A 4,854-nucleotide genomic window follows, 5' to 3' on the forward strand; every position below is an offset into this window, starting at 1 on the left:
CAGACCTTTCACCTCTGCTTGATGCCCCAAATTTCTTTCTTTTTCCAGTATTGCCACTAGAACTTTGATTCACTGACGTTACACTTTTCTATTTTTCTGATTTCTCTATCTTCTCTGTTTTCTCTTTCACTAGTGCCCCTTCTGACTCAATTCTTTCTAACTTAAGTGCTTGAGAAATAAATTCAGAGAAGTTATTATGTCTGAATCCAACCACTTGCATCCTTAGACTGGGCTTCAAGCTGATTTCAAATCTCTTACATTTTTCTCTGCTGGTAGAAAGAAGACTCCCTGCATAGTGGCTCAAGCCGGAGAACCCCCTTTTATATTCTACCACTGATCTGCTTCCTTGATTTCAGACTTAAAAATTCTTGTAGCTTTTGGTCCACATAAGCATCTGGGATATATTTTTGTCTGAACTCTCTGAGGAAGTAATCCTAGGTCAGCACTGAAGGTTCCATCAAACTGTGGGGGATGGTTTTCCACTAATCATACGCATCCCCTTGCAGCAATGACATTGAATAATCAAATTTCAATTCGTCCGGGCAATGCAGTTTCTTGAATACTCTATCCATTCTCTCTAGCCACTGCTCTGCCTCTGAAGGGTCCACTGTGCCCTTAAACTCTGTAGCTCTGTACTTCAGTAGTTTATCATATTGTCTGGCTAGAGCCTGAGGTTGCACCACCGGTGTCTAAAGTGGAGCTTGAGCAGGCATGCTTCCAGCCATCTGTTGGAACTTCGCAGCCATCTGCTGAGCAAATTGTGCAGGAAACTGCGACATTTATGGGGCTGGTGCCACTGAATCACTGACATTTTGAAGAGCTGGGGCTTCCTCTTGTGCCTCAGCCTCTACAGATTGCTCAACTGAGCGGTCCCCTTCTTCCATTTCAAATCGGGGGTAGGATATCTCCTGGACAAATAACACAAGGAGATTTCTCTCCGTTAGTTCATATTTATAATGTAATATACTGTATATATCAAATAAGGACATTGAGTAGTTGTACTTATCAAAGAAAATATACAAATTCACAAGTCAAAACATACTTTAAAAAATTGCTTTGGTACCATTAAAACATGTCACACCTTACCCCTTTGTAAGGCATAACATGATCCCGTAGTATACCTAATGAATTATCGAACTTCACCTACCGATAACCCATTAAATACACTACAAGGGATTTTAAAATAATTTTTTTACTTTTTGAAGGTGGTGAGCATTTCTAACAGGTATTAAAAATATTTAATTGAAGTTTAAAAGTTATGTAAAATTTTTGTCCATTTTTATTTTTCCACAAATTTTGAAAAAATTTTGGCAGAGTGCCGGCTGTAATTGAGAAAAATAAAAAATTTTCACCTGTAGAAAACACTTCCAATTTATGCACTTCACTAAAATCAACCACCATCATAGCTCAATTCATCACAATTTTTCCTAAACTCCACAATTCAAGTCAATTTTCAACTCAAATATCTTCAAAAATAATGCTAAATAATTTCATTCAGATTCCATTAAAGAAAAATTAATTTACATTCATCAGTATAAATTTACAGCAGAAAATCCAAAAATAATATTATTACAATTTCTGTACAAACTGCTCAAGACCAATTTATAATGTACATACAGTCATTTACATCAAAATAAAGATATACAATAAGGGTATAATGTAATACCCGACAAAAGATCCAAGGTAGTACTATGATCCTCAGCAGCTCACTCGGCTGCTTTACTAGTCTGTCTACCTACGACAGTAATAAAAAGCCATCGCTGAGTACAATGACTCAGTGGTGCACAACATACTAAAAATACTAATTTAAGCATAAATTAAATCACACTTATCCAAATATGGTACTGAAAATGGTACACAGATGCAAAACACAAATTAAAATTTTAGTCAAATAATTTTTCACTTCAGAAGTCATAAAACAAATTTTATAAAAACGCATAGTCATATCATTCCATTAATATATTGTTCATCTCAATAGCCAGAGGCTTATAAGGTATACCAAGGTTAGCTAGCTCAAACTATGAGTACCCATTCAAATTTATTCCTCTACTGGCACACACCTCAACACTTCAGCTTAAGAGGGAATTCAAAACTATTTCCTCCCACTAGTCATGCTAGTGAGGCATTCAGATATATGGTCATGACACTGTGGTTTCAAAACTATCTTAATAATTTTCTAAACATTTATTTGCAATTCATCACATACCACTAAATTTTCCAACAATTTAGGTCAAAAGCATATTGTTCCATTAAATCACAATTTCCAATACAATTAAGTCACAATTTATTCATTCAAACAATTTGCCAAAGAAAATTTATAGAAAAATTCTATGTTGTGCACAAACCTCGTGCGAGTCGCCTCTAGGCCTTGACTTGATGATTCAGGTTCTTTTCCTATATTCTTTTCAACTGAAACACACAATTTGCTGTGTTTCAGTATCACAACTTATAATAAATCCAATAATAAATAAAATCATGTCTACTTAACTCTAATATTAATATGCTTAAAATCATGTTCTTAAAAATTTGCATTTTTGGGTTACTATTCATGGCACTATTCAAGTTAAAATGTTGACTTTCTCATACCTAATAGGTATATGAATTCCAATTACACCCACATACCACATTTTTGGGTGCCTAATTTGTTGGTTTAGGTTGCCATTTCAATTTTAGGTCTCCTAATGACAATTTCAAATTTTTAATTTTTGTGCTCTGTATCGCACTGTTCCATTGGCCTGGTTACTGTGAGAATTTGGCTAAGTATCCTTCATCAAATTTGTTCCTTATTGTCTTATCTTTAATTCCCTTTTTGAATCACTCCATTTGGAGTTTTTTAGCCCAAGATATGGTCATTTAAATAAGGCTGGCCGGATTGGTGTTACCCAGAATTTCTAGGCACCTAATTGGTTCTGGTAATTTTGGACCACTAATTTTGGGTGACAATTTCACTTGGTTATGGGCAGAATTTGGGTTGGTATTCTTCATGAAAGTTGTAGTGCTATATCATACCTTTCCAACTGCACAAAAATCAAGTTATTTGGACCTGTCTAGCCCAAGTTATGGCCAAATGAATAAATACTGTTCATTTAGTCATTTTTGTACAGAGGCAGTGCACATTACTCGGATTTGACCTAATTGTTCACTATGTTAATGTCATTTTCTGGGCATGGTTTCTAAATGATAAATGTGCCATTATGTATCTATTTTTATTCCCAATTAGCCTCACATCAATTGGGTTGGTATAATTTTAGTTTTGGCCCCTCAAAGGGACCTAGGTCAAACTGCTAGATTGGGACCCTTAAGCAATCCGAATTGCTTTTCAATTCTACCAATTCTAACACATCACAAATGGTCCTAATTGACCATTTCTAACCTCAATTAAGGTCATTTGCATCAAATTAAGACTTTAATTCCATCAAATTCATGCAATTCCATTTCCCCCTATTGTTGGCCGAATTTTCTATTTAGTCCCCCGTAATGGTTTTTGTTTGAATTTAAGTTAAATTCTAAGTTAAGTTAACTTAAAACATAGAAATTAAACAACAAAATTCAAGTTTACTTTCTAATTCTCTAAATCTTCACTTTCTTCCTTACTTTGTTTTTTCAATATTCTTTTCTAGTAGAATTAGCAAGGTTTATGGGGAATTTTTTGGGAAATTAGGGTTAAATGTATGGATTAAAAGCTTGACACCAAGCTTTAATGGAGTATTTTAATGGAGGTTTTAAAGAGAGAGGGAGGAGAGTGGAGACGACAAGGGTTGTGGGAAGAAGATAACAAATTTGTTTTTTTTCCCAATTTTTGGTTTTTATGTCTTAAATTGACTTGGTCAAATTTTATTTAAGTAAAATCTAATTATGACATCATGTGTGAGGTCATGTGAGTGATGTCATTTTCATTTTTCTTTTCTTTTTCTTTTTCCTTTATTTTTCCATTCTTCTTTAAATAAATTTTATATTCAAAACTTTCGTTTCTCCTATTTTGTTGGACATTTAGGTCAGGAGTCACCTCTAGGGGTGAATTGACCAATTTGCCCATCGTCGGTTTGATCCGGTTTGCACATAATCCAGTGTTTCTTCCGGAACTCTGACCTAATTATTTGACCTACTTATCAATCCTTTTTTGTAATTTTCTCTTTTTCACTAGGTTCGCAATAGTCCTTTGGACCGTGGCGTCACAATTTCCGGTTCAAAAGTAGGGTTAGGACTGACCTTGCAGTCACTTCCCGGTAAGGTCACCCATCGCTGTGACCATTGGCTCATTTAACCTTTTATGTTCTGTTTTTCTTATTTATGCTTAACTATCTGGCAATCACTAATTATTTGCATTCAAGGCTTATCTAGGTGTCTTAGATGTGGCTCTAATCCCCTTAATTTTCTGAACTGACACCGGTCATCGGAACAGTAAAATATACCTAGCTATGCATATAGGGGTGTTACAAATTGACTATAATTTTATCTTTAATTTTTATAAACAATTGGAAAATAAGAATTTTAGCTCCTGGACTTTGACAATCCTCATATGTCCTACAATCTGACCCTACTAGAAATCCAACTGAGCAATCCAGTGGGGAGCAAACCTTTTTACTAGAACACAGGCTTGTTACTTAATACTGGTTTTCACAATTAAAAAATATTTTTATTATATATATTTAATTAAATATTTTTAACAAACTAGCAATGCAAATAGTTAAATAATCAAAAGAAAATTTTATATAAAATTTATTTTGGAGCCAACATAGCAAAGTTGGAAAGAACATTGCATTGTTTTATAGAAAAGTTGAAGTAGGATGATTAAATTCATAATTCACAAGTACTATAGTGTTATTATATGTTAAGAGGATCATCAGCTTTGCA

This window comes from Hevea brasiliensis, unplaced genomic scaffold (assembly GCF_030052815.1).
Source record: "Hevea brasiliensis isolate MT/VB/25A 57/8 unplaced genomic scaffold, ASM3005281v1 Scaf1, whole genome shotgun sequence".
Taxonomy (NCBI): Eukaryota; Viridiplantae; Streptophyta; class Magnoliopsida; order Malpighiales; family Euphorbiaceae; genus Hevea; species Hevea brasiliensis.